At 38.2% G+C, this 18,319-nt stretch overlaps 1 protein-coding gene across 10 annotated transcripts in view; it reads left to right on the top strand.

Moving 5' to 3' along the window:
- Positions 1-18,319, top strand: part of LOC140626332 (uncharacterized) — a 591,342-nt gene that overhangs the window by 540,161 nt on the left and 32,862 nt on the right. The window contains exon 2 of one of the 10 annotated variants that reach the window (XR_012025528.1): positions 4,732-4,847. The exons of the other annotated variants lie outside the window; for them this stretch is intronic. The gene's annotated coding sequence lies outside the window, so the exon portion shown is untranslated. The remainder of the gene's footprint in view (positions 1-4,731; positions 4,848-18,319) is intronic. 10 annotated transcript variants of the gene reach the window in all.

Raw genomic sequence — 18,319 nt, 5'->3', positions numbered from 1 at the left:
GTATTCAAATACTTTTGCCCCATGTTCTCTTCTCACTCTGAGACACCAATTAAATGTAAATTGGACTTTTAAGAATTGTCCCATAGGTCCTTTAGGCTCTGTTTTTTTTTCCTCTTTTGTTCCTCATATTAATCTCTGTTGTTCTACGTTCACTTTACTGACTCTGTCATTTGTATTCTGTAATTAAACAAACAAAAAATACTGCACTTTTCTGGAATTCTCATTTGTTTCTTTTTAATTCTGTTTCTCTGCTGTAATTCTCTTCTTTTATTCATTTTGATCATATTTATCTTCATATTATTGATTATAGATATAATAATTGTTCTAAAATTCTTGTTTGCTCAAACACCTCAGTCATCTCAAGATCGAACTCTGCAAATTGACTTTTCCTTTGAAAATAAGTGACATTTTCCTATTTCTTCATTTCTTCCCATCAATTTCATATTACAGTCATTGTAAATTATATATTGTGTTTGGATTTCAAAATAGTTAATTGAAGAGTATTGCATTTTTCTTGCTTGCTTGTTTTAGCTGGCAATTAATTTAACAAGAATCAAGCTTCAATCTACATTTCTTGGATGACAATTTAAACCTTAGTTCAGTGCTTTAATTCTTATCTGTGCTGATTGAAGTTGGCTAGAGGTCAGCCAGAAATTTGCACAGACTTTATACAGAATTTGGGTCTCCTCTTCACTGAGTCTTTCCTTTCTGAAATTGTCTGCTCATTTTCAAGTGGCTTCAATTGCCCAGAGTAGTTGTAGGATTTCCAAGAAAGTTTTAGCCACCTAGAAGAACTTTACTGCAGTCTTCCCTCAAGTTGAAAGTCTTATAATACAGAGAAATCACCCTTGTCTTTCCCTTCTTCTGAATATTGCCTGTCTTCTAGAAATGCTTGCATTTGGTGTTCTTCAGTATGTTTCAGTATGTTTCTGCCTCTTTCCCTTTCTCCGCCTCCCTCCCCCCTTCTTCCTTCCTGGCTCTTCCTCCTTTCTCTCTCTCCTGCTCACTTGCTTGTGTTCTGTCTGTCTCCCTCCTTCCCTTCCTCTCTCCCTCCCTCTCTGTTTTTTCCTCCTTTCATCCTTCCCTTCTTTCCTCCCTCTAATCTCTCCCTTTCTCTTTCTCTTTTTTCTTTCTATTTTCTTGACCCAGAGTTTCTAAGACCAGCAGAAAGAGAAAGTATATTAGGAGATTCAGGTATGTGCACATTGGAGGATATTAAATCTTCCTTTGAAATCCAACAAAACACAAATCTTTTGATATCCCACACTGAAAATTATAAACATCCCTATGGTTATAAGATAATCCATGATCTATTTTATATAAAGTTATGTTGCTGCACTTGGATAAAAAAATTTCAATTGAATTTTTTAAAATGTTTATTTTCCTTTTTGTAAAAAGGATATCAGATGATAGGCAAGTGTCCTTTTTATCTAAAGTATTTTAGGGATCCCTGGGTGGCGCAGCGGTTTAGTGCCTGCCTTTGGCCCAGGGCGTGATCCTGGAGACCCAGGATCGAATCCCACGTCAGGCTCCTGATGCACGGAGCCTGCTTCTTCCTCTGCCTGTGTCTCTGCCTGTCTCTCTCACTGTGTGCCTATCACAAATAAATAAAAAAATAAAAAAAAATAAAGTATTTTAATGTCCCTATTTGTTTTAAAAAATCTTCATTTTTAATATTTCATGATAAAAATGTTTCTGAGAAGAGAATTTAAAAAATATGCCTGCAAAAACTGCTCTAGTCGGGTCTGATCTAACTTTCATGTTGTCATCAAGTTTTAATAAACTTTGATATCCTTTTTGCCCCTGGAACTGGAAAAAGTATATTGAGAACCTGATTCAAACTTGGAAGAATAATGAGCTAGTGACCTTTGTAAATAAGTGGAATTCAAGACTGAAGTGAGAAAGAATTTAGCCTGGGAAAAGACTGATGAATGAGAGAGATTTTATCATCCTGAATGAGATCTGAACATGATTGTTTTTCCAATTGATCAGAAGAGTGGTAATTAAATTAAGGATAAGATATCAGCACTTATTAGATTTTCTATGCTCTTAGTCAATTGGAAATGGCCATCATCTGTAAGAGCAAAATTGTTATTTATAATTAGGTGGTTAAAACAAAAGAAATGGCCCTCAAAAAAAAAAAAAAAGAATGAGTTAGAGAAATATATGACTGTATCTCTCAACATACTTAGAGCTTATTGTGGCAAATTAAGGGGAATAATAGCTCATATATATATGTTTGTCTACATGTATTTCTGTGTATATTTACATGTGTTATACACAAATATAAATATACGTTTAATTGCTATAGAGCAATTGGGGGATTATCTTGAGTACATTTTATGTGTAGCAATAAGTATGGCATAAAATCTTTGTCTGATTGATCATTCACTGGTAGATGAGCAAATGTATGATTTTGTTCGGTTAAAATTGTTCTTTTATGACCAGATAACCTATTGAAGTATGTAAAAATCACTAAAGAAATTCTCAATAGGTCATCCAGACTTTGAACCGAAGACCTCAATAATCACTGGATAAATACGCATTACCTTTAGAGTTCAACAAGAAAAATTGACAAATACTATTTTATTCAACTCGGTGTCATAGCAACATTCAAACTCTGCCTTTATTCACTTTTAGGTGTTATAGTGTTCAAGCATTAGAATTGGGCTAGTTCCCAGAAGTGCACAGATTTGACTCCTGCCTCAGAGTCTTTGTTCTTGGTGCTGGAGTCTCTTCCATTTTCTGATCCACCAAACCCCATGCCTAAGGATCCTCTGGTCCCAGACATTTGCATAAGCTTTTGTATTTTGGCTCCATAATGATTTCCCTTGTTTTTTTGGCAGACACCTGAGTGCATTGGTGATTTATTTTTCATGGTCATTTGTGTTTTGGTTTTCCTGATGCTGATGAGTGTATTTGCTCTCAGACCTACCTCCATTCCTAAATTTTCATACCTACATGTATACTATTCTCAGATTCTCTTAAAGTTTGGCTTTTTGCTTCATCGTCTGTTTATGAACTTACTTTTTCTTCTGTTATATAACTTAAGCTGGCCTCCTCACTTCTGGCTTGTTCTCAGCTTCTTAAGCAACTTTGAGAACTTTGCTTTGTCTCTAGGCAAACCATCCTTCATTTGGATCCCACTGCTGACTTTCTAAAATTCCACTTCCTGCCTCATATATTCTGTCTTTGTCTTTCTCTATTCACTCTGATTTCATTACCATGTGCCTCTGTGTCGGTATTAATCTTCATAGTATATCATTAACCTGATGTACCAGAGAATTAAAAGAGATAAAAATACAACAGTGATAATAAATCTCCCCCAAACCATATAATTCATTAAGGCTGCCATTTTTTCATTATTTTTTATCCATATATTATTGAGGTCCCCTAACTCATTTTTCCTGACTATGCCGTTCAGTTTTGAAATAAAATTTAGAGAGCAATGGGTTGTTGAACCATAGATGTTACCTTGCTTTTCATATACCTATTAGTAACTATGTGAATATTAGTTATTGCACACTGGGGCTCTTCTGGGGCCCATGTTACAGCTCACTCTAGGGTGATAGCTTCTGAGTGCAGGGACTGCAATCACAAAACGGGTGAAAAAAAAAAAAAAAACGGATGGGTGGAAATGAATAAAAAAGTAGTGCCCAGGAGACATGGAAGGCCTTTGTTACTCTGGTAGGATAAGCTTGCCATGCCTATCATCTGGAGTCTGATCTGGAAATTTATCAAAACTCTTACTCTTCTTTGCCCATTTGGAAAAAAAAATTATTTTGCTGTTGAATTATATGAGTTTCTAATATATTTTATGTATTAACCCCTTACTATGTATGTAGCTTACAAATATTTTCTCCCATTTCTTAGGCTGCCTCTTCATTTTGTTGATGATTTCCTTTGGTTTCCTTTGTTGTGCTTGTTTAGTTATGTGGTCCCACTTATTTATTTTGGTTTTTGTTGCCTTTGCTTTTGGTGTCAAATCTAAAAAGATCTGCCATGACCAATGTCAAAGGGACTACTGTCTAGGAGATAACCTCTTATGTTTTCTTCTAGAAGTTTTATGATTCCAGGTCTTATATTGATGGGGGTACAGTTTCATTCTTTTCCATGTGGCTATCCAGCTTTTCCAGCACCATTTACTGTAGAGATTGTCCTTTCCCATTGGAGATTCTGGCTCTTTCATAATAAGTTAATTGCTTGTATATATTGTGTGTTTATTTCTGGGCTTTCTATTCTATCCCATTGATCTCTGTGTCATTTTTAATACTATACTATTTTGATTAGTATATTTTTGAAGTGTAGTTTGAAATCAGAAACTACTATGCCTCCAGCTTAGGTTTTCTTTTTCAAGAAAAAGAAAACTTTGGCCATTTGGTGTCTTTGTGGTTCTATATGGACTTCAAGATGTTTTTTTACATGTGCAAAATGCTGTTGGGACTTTGATAGGGATTACATTGAATCTGTAGGTCACTTTGGGTAGTAAGGAGATTTTAACACTATTCTTCCAATTCATGAGCATGGAATATCTTTCCTTCTATTTGTGTCTTTTTCAATTTCTTACACAATGTCTTATAGTTTACAGTGTCTTTCACCTTCTGTGTTAAACTTATTCCTATTTTATTCATTCGAAGCTATTATAAATGGAATAGTTTTCTTCTCTTTCTGATAGCTTATTGTTGGTGTATAGATACACAACTGATTTTTGTTTATCTCTTTTATATACAGCAATTTTCCTGAATAGACATTTTTCCCACAAAGAAGACATCGTAATGGCTAACAGAGAGTAAAAAGATGTTCAACATTATTAATCATGAGAGAAATACAAATCAAACCACAATGAGGTATCATTTCATACCTTTTAAAATAGCTACTATCAAAAAGACAAAAAATAGAAAGTGTTGAGGAGGATGTGCATGAAAGGGAGCTCCTGCCTACTGTCAGTAGGCATGTAAATTGGTGTGACTATTACAGAAAACCACTATGGAGGTTTCTCTAGAAATTTCAAATAGGACTATTATATGATCTAGTAATCCCACTTTTGTGTATAAATCTAAAGAAATGGAACTATTCTCTCAAGAAATAGCTGTACTCCCATGTTTATTGCAGCATGATTCACAATAGCCTAGATACAGAAACAAGCTAAGTGTTGATGACCGGATGAATAGGTAAAGAAAATGTGATGTGTGTGTATGTGTGTGTGTGTGTGTGTGTGCACACGCACACACACACAGTAGAATGTTATACAGCCATAAAAGGAGGAAACTGTGCCATTTGTAGCAATGTGAATGAAATTGGGGGTTATTACGCTAAATGAAATAAACAGGACAGAGAAAAACAAATACTGCATGATAGCAGTTATATGTGGAATCTTAAAAAATTAAAAAGTTGAACTCATAGAAACAGGGTACAAAAGTGATTACCATGAGCTGGGGAGGGTAAGATGGGGGATAGGAAAAGATTGATAAAAGGTTACAAACTTTCCATTCTAGGATGAATAAGGTCTGATGATCTAATGTATAACATGGTGACAATACTTGCTCAGATTGTATTGTGTAATTGAAACCTAGGAGAATTGGACTTAAATGTCAACCACAAAAGGGCAAATGTAGGAGGTGTTGAATGTGTTAATTAACCCAGTGGGAAGGGGGATCAAATCATGAGCTTTATACACTTTAAACATTTTACAATTTTATTTTCTTTTTACGTCTTCCAATTTTATTTGTTCATTATGCCTCAATTAAAAAAGAAAAACCTCTTATTCTTCTTAATTATTCACTGTTTGTGACATTTGATCTATTCAAATTGGTGTTTGTGTAGGAGAAAAAACTTGTTCTTGACAGCATTTTCTGGGAAGTGGTATTGAGAGCTTACTGGGTAGTTTGAGTATTATTTAAGCCAAAGGGTTAACATATAAGTAGTAAATGGTAGTTGGAAAGCAACCTCTTTCAGTTTTAAAAGGGCCTGTTCTTTGATTTTTTAAAATTTTTGTAGGTGCCATCTCTTTTAGGTCCAGTCAACAGGGCAATCTTCCCCAAAATGGTCATTGGTATAAGTGGGTATGCAGGCCCCAGACATGCCAAAGTTCCCTATCTTTTGAAACAGCTGGTGTGGAATAATAACCACCCTCTCTCTCACTTGTGTTCTTGATGAGATTAAAAAGAGTTGAGGTAATGCTATAGGAGGGATTTTGTTTTCCTACCTGGACTCTTCCTGTCAGGACTAGATAGGCAGCATATGAAAATTTTCAGGTTGCTTGAGCAGCAGTGGAACTTGTATGTATGTGTATATATGCCCCCCCCACGCCCACACACACCGTACAATAAAGCTATAGTCCTGGAACTGAAATCAGGGTCTCACAATCCACTACACAAAAGATCTAAAAAGTAGACTTCTTTTTATTACTGTAATTCTTTTCTCTTTCTTTCAGTGCAAAATCTGAATGAGAGAGGTGAAAATACCATACTCTAAAACCTTGAAGTCAAAAGAGAATTTATAACTTCTCCTCTTCATTTTCTTAAAAAAAATTAAAAATGAAATAAAATATGTACGTATATGTAAAGTGTAGCTGAGGGATCTATTAACAAGGATGCTGTTAACATTTGTCTGGATGTACTATGACCATGTTCATGATGACTGGCCCCTGAAAAATTGGAAGTTCTTGATTTGGCTAAAATATTTTTTGGGGGAGGATCTGGCTGGTTCAGTCAGAGCATACCACTCTTGATTTCAGGGTTATAAGTTTGAGCCCCACATTGGGCATAGAGTTTACTTAAAAAAATAAAATCCTTAAAAAATATTTTTTTTTGACAACTCAGGTTCTAAAGGCTTTATGGTGATACAAATAAAAAGAGAAACTTGCCCTTGTGTTGCTATTACCACACCTGTGATACAATTTTAAACCCCTTGGAGTGTCTTGTAAGCAGAAGTGTCGACTGAAATGGCCTTTGTAAAGTTTGCATTTATTGTGTGCTCATATTTTATCTTAAAAATATTTTTTATTACTTGTCAGCATAACTGAATTTTAAGCTGATTTTCAAGTTAATAGATTTTATTTTTTTAATGTGTGTGTGTGTGTGTGTGTGTGTGTGTGTGTGTGTTATACTGGAGTTATAGGGACTTTGCATAAGGTTTTTAAATATATAATACTTTGACATTTTGGAATTGGAAAATATGATTGGGGTGACCTAATCACTCTCATTCCTTTTGCTTGGTTACAAAGTATGAGCCACATCAGACAGTGACCATTTTGCTTCTTATACAACTCCTGGGAAGTCAGACCACAGTCTCCTTTAATGATTCATCCACTTCAGGATTCAACAATCCAGACTGTTGGAATTTTTTACTACATATACCTTGACACTTGAAGTCACTCTTTTTTTCCTTTTTCTGGTTTTACACAGAGTTTGAAGACCTCCTCCTTAGCCTAATAATAATTCTTAATATACTTGAATGTTGTTATTAAATGATCTTGGGCATAATTCTTTTTTGAAAGAGAGAGAAATAGAAAGAACATGATTAGGGGCAGGGTCAGAGGGAGAGAGAGAATCTTAGGTTTCATGCCCAGCTTGGATCCTGACGTGGGGCTCTATCTCACAGCCCTGAGATGATGATCTGAACTGAAATCAAGAGTTGGAAGCTTAATTAACCAGGCTACCTAGATGCCCTAGACTTAATTTTCTGTAAGGTAAATAATCCTAAGCATTTGACATTCTTCATAAGTCTCACTTTTCATTCTATCTTTTATGCATGTTAGGGTATGAATTACTAATCATAATTGAGATTATTAGAAAGGTTCATAGTTTATTATGCATTTCATATTCATGCTCTCTTTTATTTGGTCCTTCCACAGACATTGTGCTAAACAGGGAGATGAGATGTTCATGTACTGAGATAAGGAAGGAGGGATTTGGGGAGGAGGATAAGGGTATATGTGTATGAAAGGAAGGCTCAGATGGAATAGGAGATGGACACTAGAGCAGAGTATATGGTAGTGTTAGTGGATTTCAGCTGCCTAGTGATACAAGACCAATGTATCTGCCTGGAACAGATTCCCTTTCCTGATTCACTAATTTCCATATCAAAACCAAAGCCCCTAATTTTTGCAGACTTATTGCCTGCTTAAGATGGATACTGAATCCCACTGAGATCAACTTGCCACGCACCAGGCGCACACCCAGGCCCTTATAAATGAAATAAGCTGGTTATCCATATCATGCTACTTGTGTTCTTTGGCTTTCCCCTCTTTCCCTCCAGTTCTCTGTACTTCTCTTGCTTGTCTGCTCTGTCTCCCCCTGGGTAGGGAGGAGAAAGAGGGGAGCTCAAACACATCTGTGTATTAAAAGCATGGAGATAAAGTTGGCTCACAAAAAAAGTTGAAGTTACTTCCATCCAGGAAGACCTTTAAGAAGTCATTTCTCCATTTTTTTTTCATGAGCTCCGCCAAATATGATTTAAAAGCTGGAATTGTGTTTTGTTTTTTTTTAAATCAGAATTACTTGTAAAGTTCCTGACTGAGTAATGAGTAGATAAACTCAGACCCTAAATGTTTAAACTTACAGAACGTCCTTAAGCTGTGATGAGACGGTCAGGGTTGAGAAATCTAAGCTCAGGTCGATCTTCTCTTCACAAGGAGTCGGCTAGCAGATGACATCCTGCTCTGAGCTTCTTGTTTGTCTCTGGTTGTCTCCAGTTTGTAGAGCGAGAAGGCTTAAAAGACTATTAGGGTTTTGTGGGTCAGATTCCTAATGGCAAAAATTTCCCCCACTACTCGATCCCACAAAGAAAACAGCCTCTTTTTGAAATTGGAAACTTTAAAGAAAGATTTATGAACCTTCAGGGTTATGAAACCATCTGGTGCTTTGGGGCTTGCAGACTGGTTGCTCTGACAGTTCAAAGTTTGCGCTAGCCCTCCACTCCTCTTTCTAGAATAGTTCAAATCAGTCTCTGCATCGATAACTGAGAGTCTCATCTTCTAAACATATTGAATGACTTGTGGAAATCAGTAGGATTTGTAAGAATATACCTGTTACTTTTCAAGGGCATTTCTACTGTTTGTTACATGCTGCATTAAGGAGCCAAGTTGGTGAACTCCGAGTTTCCACTCTGCTTAGCTTCCTTGCAGGAGCACTGTGTAATTTTGGTTTTGTTTTGACAGTTGGTGACCTTTGACCCCTCTGAGTAAAATGTTTAGGCTGAGGAGAACTAAAAGAGCTTTCAGATGGGATATTTCCAACCTCTTTCAAGCTAGAGCAGTCTCCCCCTGCCTCAGCGCAGCAAACCCTTATATAGAAATGGTTTTCGGCCTCTAGACGGTGTTCTGGTGTAACACATCAGATCAAAGCCTTGCTTAATATGTTTGAAAAATGCACATCCGCATTGCAGAGCAAAAACATGCTATGGGAATCAATAATATCATATTCAGGCAGCCCTAACTTCAAAGCAACTCCTAATGTGTGTTCTCAATTTCAAAAGAAAGTGGAGAAGATGAGAACAGGGTGCATAAGCTTTCTCGGCTTCATTCTATTTGTAACTGAGCTGAGATCTCAAATGTCTCTTTACTGCTTTTTGACGGGTCCCTAAGGACTCTGGGCGTAGGGCAATCTGCTTGCTAATTGCCTGCACCTGTGATAATCTTGTACACTTAGGTTACAAGAGTGGCAGACCTTCTCCCACCCCCGTGCTTTTGGAATGCAAATTATTTACACTTTATTGGAGAAATAACATTTTAGGGGAGAATATAAAATGAGAAACACAGAGATAGTGTGGTTTAACCCTTTAGATTCTTTCACTCTCAGCAAATTGGTTTGCACTGGCTGTTCGTTTCTCCACGGTTGTTACAATACTGGTTGACCCCTTGTATGGCTGTCGGTCGCTCTCCTAAGTACAGTTTAATTATATATTTATTTATATGATTATCTTTAACAATCTTTATGTCTATATATACTCTTTGGGGGGATCGGACTGATATTTTTACATATTGAACTTGCTTTAGGATAACATTAGAAGGTGTCCTCTGAAATGAGCATTTATAGTTTAGCATGTAAACTGTTTAGTGTATTCTTTCATTACTTATTTGGCACTTGTGTCACGTACACATTATCTGATTTGCTAGAAAGTATTAACCGTAGTGTGATGGAAGGATTGTATAAAATCAAGTCTCCCACCAACTCTTCTTCTTCCCTCTATATTCTGGGTTTTTTTTTTTTTTTAGATTTTATTTATTTATTTGAGAGAGAGAGAAAGAGAGAGAGAGAGAGAGCACAGGAGGAAGAGGAACAGAGGGAGCAGAGGCTCGCCGCTAAGCAGGGAGCCCAGCGCAGAACTCAATCCCAGGACCCCGAAATCATGACCTGAGCTGAAGGCAGACTGAGCCACCCAGGCGCCCCTTCCCTCTGTATTCTTTCTGGAAATGTTGATGATGAACTGTAACTGAACCATGTCAAGGATGCACAGCTCACAGAAGGAGAACCAGGGATTGAATCATGAAACTGATCTGTTTTGTAACTTTGCCCCAACACGTTGGACATCATCATATCAAGGGTTAGGTGAGCCAGTAGTGTTCCTTCCGTAGCAATAGCTCTTACTTTGCTTCTCAGGCTGTGGTAAGTCTGCTTGGTAGTGACCTTTTCCAGCACAGTGTTAACATGTCAAAGTTCATATGACAGATTGAGATGGAAAGTATTTGAATTGTGGGCTTTAAGTGATGCTCCACAGTCATTTGTTTAGAAAATGGGAGGATTCCAAATTGTCCAGATGCTGGTACACTCAGAGATTTGTCTACATTGATTCTGTACCTGACTCATTTGTGACTGAATCTTGGTTCCTACTACTGCATTTCAATTCAACGTAAACTCCAAAAAAGGCATCAAAGATTTTGATCAGTTTCCTTCAAATTTATTTTTAGATAATTCCTCAGATGCAGCTTATAGACTAAAGTATGACTTTCAGCTCCTTACAGAATAAAATTGCATGCTCTGAAATTGTTCCTTCTTATACTGCTCAATAACTGGGGTAAAAAGCAGAATCGGGCTGCTTTCTTTCCATCCTGCAAATGGTAGGAAAGAAAAGGGCTCCCTAGGCATTGTTGAGTGAATACATGATAGAAGCTCAGAATTTCAGAGTCAGCTTTCACTTGCTCCTCTTTTTTTATTCTCCTATCCCGTATGTCCACGGTTCTCTGACTTTTCCTCCGGAGAGCAGGTATTTTTACTTGACTCTCATGTCAAGTGCTAGGAAAATATTTTTGAGTTTTGACAGATGTTATCAACTTTGGTTTTTCTAACTAGCAGCACTGAATACACTCTGTCCTGGGGATTACTGACTTCCAGTCGGCCCATTGACGCTGATCAATGGTTGTGGTCACTTTTCAGGAAGATACTATTTAAAACATCCCACAATGGGACTCTGAATTGTACTTGGACCCCTCGGTATCCATCTGCTGTCCTTACTCAGAGATTTAGAAAAATCTCTGAAAAATATCTGTCTACAGTTTTAAGTGTATTACAATTATACATATATACTTATATATATATGCATATATATGTGCATATATAATAACCTTTGCAATATCTTAATGTTTGTGTTACTTTTTTCTTCCTTTCTTCTTCTCACTCCTTCCTGTTATGTCTCTTCCTTTCCTTTCCTTTCCTTTCCTTTCCTTTCCTTTCCTTTCCTTTCCTTTCCTTTCCTTTCCTTCCCTTCCCTTCCCTTCCCTTCCCTTTCCTTTCCTTCTTTCCTTTCCTTTCCTTTCCTTTCCTTTCCTTTCCTTTCCTTTCCTTTCCTTTCCTTTCCTTTCCTTTCCTTTCCTTTCCTTCCCTTCCCTTCCCTTCCCTTCCCTTCCCTTCCCTTTCCTTTCCTTCTTTCCTTTCCTTTCCTTTCCTTTCCTTTCCTTTCCTTTCCTTTCCTTTCCTTCCCTTCCCTTCCCTTCCCTTCCTTTCCCTTCCCTTTCCTTTCCTTCTTTCCTTTCCTTTTTCTCTTTCTTTCTCTTTCTCTCTCTTTCTTCCTTTCTTCCTTTCTCTCTTTCTCTTTTTCTTTTTTTCTTTTCTTTTCTTTCTTTTCTTTTCTTTTTTCTTTTCTTTTCTTTTCTTTTCTTTTCTTTTCTTTTCTTTTCTTTCTTTTCTTCTCTCTTTTCTTTTCTTTTTTCTTTTCTTTTCTTTTCTTTTCTTTCCCAAGCATAGCTAATGTGCAGTGTAATATTAGTTTCAGGTGTGATTCAACCCTTCCATCCATCACCTAGTGCTCATTATAACATGTGCCCACCTTCATTCCCATCACCTACCCGCAACCCCCCCCCCCCCAACTCCCCTTTGGTGACCATCAGTTTGTTCTCTGTAGTTAAGAGTCTCTTTCTTGGTTTGCCTATCTCTCTTTTTCCTTTTCCTTTTTTCCCTTTGCCTGCTTGTTTTTTTTTTCTTAAATGTCACATATGAATGAAGTCATATGGTATTTGTCTTTCTTTGTGTTTCCCTTAGCATTATACTCTCCAGCTCCAATAATGTTGTTGCAAATGGCAAGATTTCATTCTTTTTTTTATAGCTGATAAATACTTTTTAATTTTTACCAAGAAAGGCCAAAACAAATTATGTTCCATCTCTCATGTTAGCGTACTTTGTTTCTCCTCTCCACTTTATGAATCAAGTTCTAATTATCACTAAATTTAGTGAGATCCAGACAAAGTTTGTTATTATTTGCTGCTTTATTAAAAGCTTCATCATGAGGTCTTCATGTGTTTTCTGACCAGTAAATTTCACCAGAGCAAACCCACAATTTACTTCAAAACCATCACAAGAGTTTACTGGCCTTGACCTCTTGATCATTTGTTTGAGATTTTTATACTAACCACACATTTCTGGGTAAGTGAGCACACATATCCATGCATTTCTGCAATATTATGGTAAAAGTCTTGGTCAAGTTGTTTTCAAAGGGGGTGGGGAAGCTGTATTTTTAGTATTCAAGTGACCCCTGGGTCCTGGGTAAAATGCAGATTGCAGAAAAGAAGACATGACCAATCCTGGAACTTTGGCCTTTGGCCCAGAAATATATCTTGATGGGTCTCTGGCTGAATTTCCACAGCAATTCTTAGCGTAATAAAACTGACAACCATGAGCTTTTCTTAAATGTTTACACTGTAGTTTCTTAACAACATGTGAACACAATTGAAGCATTTAGAAATAATCTTCAGATTCTCAAAATTCACAAACATTCGTCTGACCTTGAAGAAAGCTATAGGCAAGGAATTTGGAATTCCTAGCCTGGAATAGCTGAATTAAGTGAGAATAGTGTATGTGAAAGTGCTGTGTAACTTGTCACTGTCATGCTGATGCCAGTCATTTGTTTTTATTCCTTGATAGTTTTCTTTCATTTCCCTGAAATAAGGTTCGAGTTATAAGTGTTATTCGGTTGAAGTGTGTGTGTGATAGTGAAACAGACACCGAATGGGTTTCAGAGTAACTGATTCTGTTCTCGTTCCTATATACCAGATACCTATCTGTTGGCTCTGCTTGTGCAGCATTTCTTTTACCCTTACTTCTGGGAAAAGTTGTTTTTTTCTTTCTTTCAAGAATCTACTCCTCACTTGAGTCCATGCTTTTTGAGGGACCCTGACCCTCATATCCTACTCTGGGGATGGCTAGCTGTGTTAATTTGACCAACCATAATTCACTATGATTAGTCTGTGGGCGGGCATGTGAATAATGCTAGCCTAACTGCAATCATCTAGGGGAATTTTGCTAGAACCACTGGGAGGAGTAACCTTATAGCTTCTAGTAGCTGTGCTTTCTATCCTGTGAGGACAGCCTGCCTGAGAATGAAATCACAATGAGAAAAAAAGACAGGGGTATGGAGAACAGGGCCCCGCATTCCTGGTAACAGAGGTCAGGCTCCCTCATCTACTCGTGCTCAAAGTCTGTTCCTATGAACAGCTCTGGAGGCTGTGAACATCACCACTTTAGTTAGTTTCAGAGAAGTTTCTATTTCTGGAAACAGAGTTGTCTGGTTTATTCCAACTCCTCATTCATTGACTGTCTAATTGTATTACTTCCGGGTTTGCCACCTAACTTCTCAGATTTAGATTTTTCATCTGTAATACAAAATGGTATTATTTAGAATTCAAACAGAAAGCAGGTGGCATGATGAAATGAGAATATTTCAAGGGGTGCTGGTTTATAAAGGTATGGAAGTGAGGTGGTATTAGATGAGTAGTATAGGGATCTCTGGTGGCTCAGCAGTTTAGCGCCTGCCTTCAGCCCAAGGCGTGATCCTGGAGACCCGAGATCGAGTCCCGCGTCGGGCTCCCTGCGTGGAGCCTGCTTCTCCCTCTGCCTGTGTCTCTGCCTCTTTCTCTCTGTGTCTTTCATGAATAAATAAATAAAATCTTTAAAAAAAGAAAAGATGAGTAGTATACATCCAAAGAGATGAGGGCAGGGAGCATATCTTGAAACTGAACAGAGAGACTCTTGCAGAAAGAAGCAGTGACTTGTGTCTGGAACAAACTTAACAGGGGAGAGCCAGGGAGGATAAGCTCACTTGCCCCATTCTCCTTCCTTTCATCAGTCTTCCTGCCAAGGCTTCCCATTTGCTGACTTCAGCAGGAATGGACAGGGGCCTTGCCGATGTGGTCCGTGGAGGTGGAGAGCAGGGTGAGAAGCATGGAGAGCAGATCTGCACAAGCAATTAGAAGGATCTTCAATTTGTCTTCTGGTTCTAAAATTAAATAAGTATCAATGAAAGAATGAGGCAACTTTGGGATCAATTTGGATTTATGTACATATATGTGTAAGAAAAGAGGAAAACAAATCTCATTTGTTTTTTTAAGATTTTATTTATTTACTCATGAGAGAGGCAGAGACACACACAGAGGGAGAAGCAGGCTCCCCATGGGGTGCCCAACGCAGGACCTGATCCTAGAACCCTGAGATCATGCCCTGAACCAAAGGCCGACTACTCAACCACTGAGCCACCCAGGTGCCCCACAGATCTCGTTTTTATTCTTCTGCACACGTAACACTCCAGTTCATTAGGAACACAAATAATTTGGTCAGTGCCATCACATTTTCTCTAATGAGATGGAGAACAAAGGGTTAATGTACTAGTTAAATCAGATAATGCACTAGTGCAAATTGTTCTTAAACATTCCCTTCAGTCAGTAATTAGAGTGGGACTTTATTTGAGTGTCTGTTTTGAAAATGGATAAAAAAGTTTTCTTTTGTATGTAGTGGAGTTATAGGACATTATCTTACTTAATTACATGTGCTTGATAAACACAAAAACAAACAAAAATAACTTTTTACAATATAGCCACTACAGGCAGGCCTGGTTTCATCCGGTTTCTTTTTTTTTTTTTTTTAATTTTTATTTATTTATGATAGTCACAGAGAGAGAAAGAGAGAGAGGCAGAGACATAGGCAGAGGGAGAAGCAGGCTCCATGCACCGGGAGCCTGATGTGGGATTCGATCCCGGGTCTCCAGGATCGCGCCCTGGGCCAAAGGCAGGCGCCAAACTGCTGCGCCACCCAGGGATCCCTTCATCCGGTTTCTTAACTGAAGAAACAGCAGGTTGTTTTGAAGATGGAACCAAAGCTGACTGTACGAGGTTTATTCCAAGACAGTAACATACATACTAAACCACATATATCGTTCTTCGTGGGCAATCTAAAGAACGTTCAGGAGTAACTTTCTCTGAGATTTTCTTCCCCAGTGATTTAATTGCTGCGTATGATACAGCACCACTGTATGGCACAGTAGATTACTCAGGGAGGAAAATAATAATTTTGCATAATGGTGTGCAGATTCTATACATTTAGAAAATTCCTGTTCAGTTCTTTATCTTTTATTAGGACTGCATCCTTATGAAATCTGAAGTGTAAATGTATGCATGTCAACATGCAGTGTAGAAAGGCCACACTCCTCCTTGGTGGTAATGATAGTCTATCTCTGGTCACAGAAGTAGGACAAGTTCCTCATGTCTCGGGATTGTTCTGTGCCCTGCCCTCCACGATGGTAACATGTGGCCGGTGGCACAAGCGCCCACTCAACCTGCATGTACCTTGTACCTTGTGCACGGTTTTAACTACAGCTGTACTGCTCTCCAGAACTTTGCTTTGGTGACCGTGGCATACACACCGTGCCGTGCCTCCAGAAATTTTTCAATCCAAAGGGTTTCACCTTGAGGTTTTAACCCATAGCAGTAAAATAGATGTCCAGAAAAGAATGCAAACTCACGGCCTTGATTTCCCTGAGAATTTAAATTTGAAATCTTTTTAAATTAATTGAGGTCTATTTTCATAGGGTAGGTTTTTTTTTTTTTTTTAATTGTCCAAGGAGTACCTGCCAACAGGTAAAGGTGGGCAATTCATCATCTGGATGCCTTTCCATGGGCTATTTCTATATGGTGGCAGAGCAGTGTAACAAACACCTGCCACACTTACTTCCCTTTGCTTTGCTAGGCTGCAGTCTTTGCATGCACTGGGAAGGATTCAGAGATAACAGGATCTTATCCAGACCAAAAAAAAAAAAAAAAAAGAACCACCACCACCAACAAAAAAACCCACTTGCATTTGATTGTGAGAAAAACTGAGCAAAATTTGGTTTCATCCTAAAAATCGCTTGCTTGCTTGTTATCTCTTTCTCTCTTTCCTTCTTTCTTTTTCTTCTTTTTTTAAGTTTCTGTTGTGGATGAGGCACCTATACATGGTATAGGGTGTCGCATTTCCATTTTTATCCACACAATACATGGCAGGGCTTAAGATCCTTATTTTGCCGGAGAATGTCTTTCTCTCTTGCTTTCCTTATCCCTTCTACATATACAGTGTTACAAATTGTAACCATTCTTTATTCCTAAAACTCTTTTGGATTTGTCCATTTCTTTCCTGACCTCCTATCACAAAGTGTTGCATCCCTCTCCTGGATTATCAGTAGTCCCTGAATTAACATCCCTGCATCTACTTCTGTCACCTACAATACAGCTTCTGCTCTCCAGTTCGACTTCACTTTAAAATATAAAGTAATTATATCTCCACTCTTGTGACCCTTGGAAGGCCTCCCTTTGTCCAGAGAATGAAGTCTACAATCCTGTGTCACTGCCAATGGATCTCCCAGGTCTGGACTTTTCCCTGGACCCACCTGTGCCGCATCGTCTCCCTTCTCTTCCAGGACAGCCACACCAGACTTCCTCAGGTCCTTGAACTGATAGCTATAATTTTAGATATTGAAAAGTTCTAAGTTCTTTGTGACAACGAATATGTTCGTTCGTTCTTCTTTCTTCTTTTTTCTTTTATCCTTTCTTTTCTTTTCCTTTTCATGAGAGAGAAAGAGAGAGGCAGAAACACAGGCAGAGGAAGAAGCAAGCTCCCTGCAGGGAGCCCAATGCGGAACTCGATCCCAGGACCCCGGGATCATGCCCTGACCTGAAAGCAGATGCTCAACCATCAAGTCACCAGGCATCCCTGGGATATGTACTTTAAAATGTGTTTTGAAAAGATTGTTACAGATTATGGTATTTTGGCAACTGGCGATATACCCACATGTTTTGAAAAAGTTTCATAATTATAACCCTCCTGTGATCATACAATGCTTATAAATATTTATTTATTTATTTATTTATTTATTTATTTATTTATTTATTTATGATAGTCACACAGAGAGAGAGAGAGAGAGAGGCAGAGACATAGGCAGAGGGAGAAGCAGGCTCCATGCACTGGGAGCCCGACGTGGGATTCGATCCCGGGACTCCAGGATCACGCCCGGGCCCAAGGCAGGCGCCAAACCGCTGCGCCACCCAGGAATCCCTGCTTATAAATTTCTTATCATCTCATAGTCTTTCTGAAGTAAAGCTTTCCCAGAGAGATTACTTTTAAATCGCAATATTGCTCGGGTGTTTACTTTTGCATACACAGTACCACGAAGAGATCAGTTGCTGCTGTGTAGCCGTGTTTGTTTATGTTGTAAAAGAAAGAGGACAAATTATTCTGTTGACAAGCAATTGGCATGTGGAAGGTGAAGCTGGTTTATGTTTGTCAGTAGTTAGTTGATCTGTGAAGTTTGATTCCCAGTCCAACCGGTGTTGAGTAATAGAAGTGCAAATGTTGGCCCTGGCTTTTGGTTAGCTTCTCTCTACCAATATTTATAAATACCTCTTGGTTGTTAGCAGTTTACAAAAATTACAGATTGCCTGAGACTAATGATTAAGGAGGATGTAGAAACTTCCCCTGGTTCCTCTTTCAGACCTCATTTTTTTTACGCATCTTGAAAAGGAGAATAATTGAAGATATAGAAACACTTCTACTGCTGGTTAATAGTGAGCGGTAGGCATTTAAGT

The sequence above is a fragment of the Canis lupus genome, chromosome 37, assembly GCF_048164855.1.
Source record: "Canis lupus baileyi chromosome 37, mCanLup2.hap1, whole genome shotgun sequence".
Lineage (NCBI taxonomy): Eukaryota > Metazoa > Chordata > Mammalia > Carnivora > Canidae > Canis > Canis lupus.
Note: the sequence above shows the minus strand (reverse complement) of the source record. Positions and strands in the feature narration are given on the sequence as shown.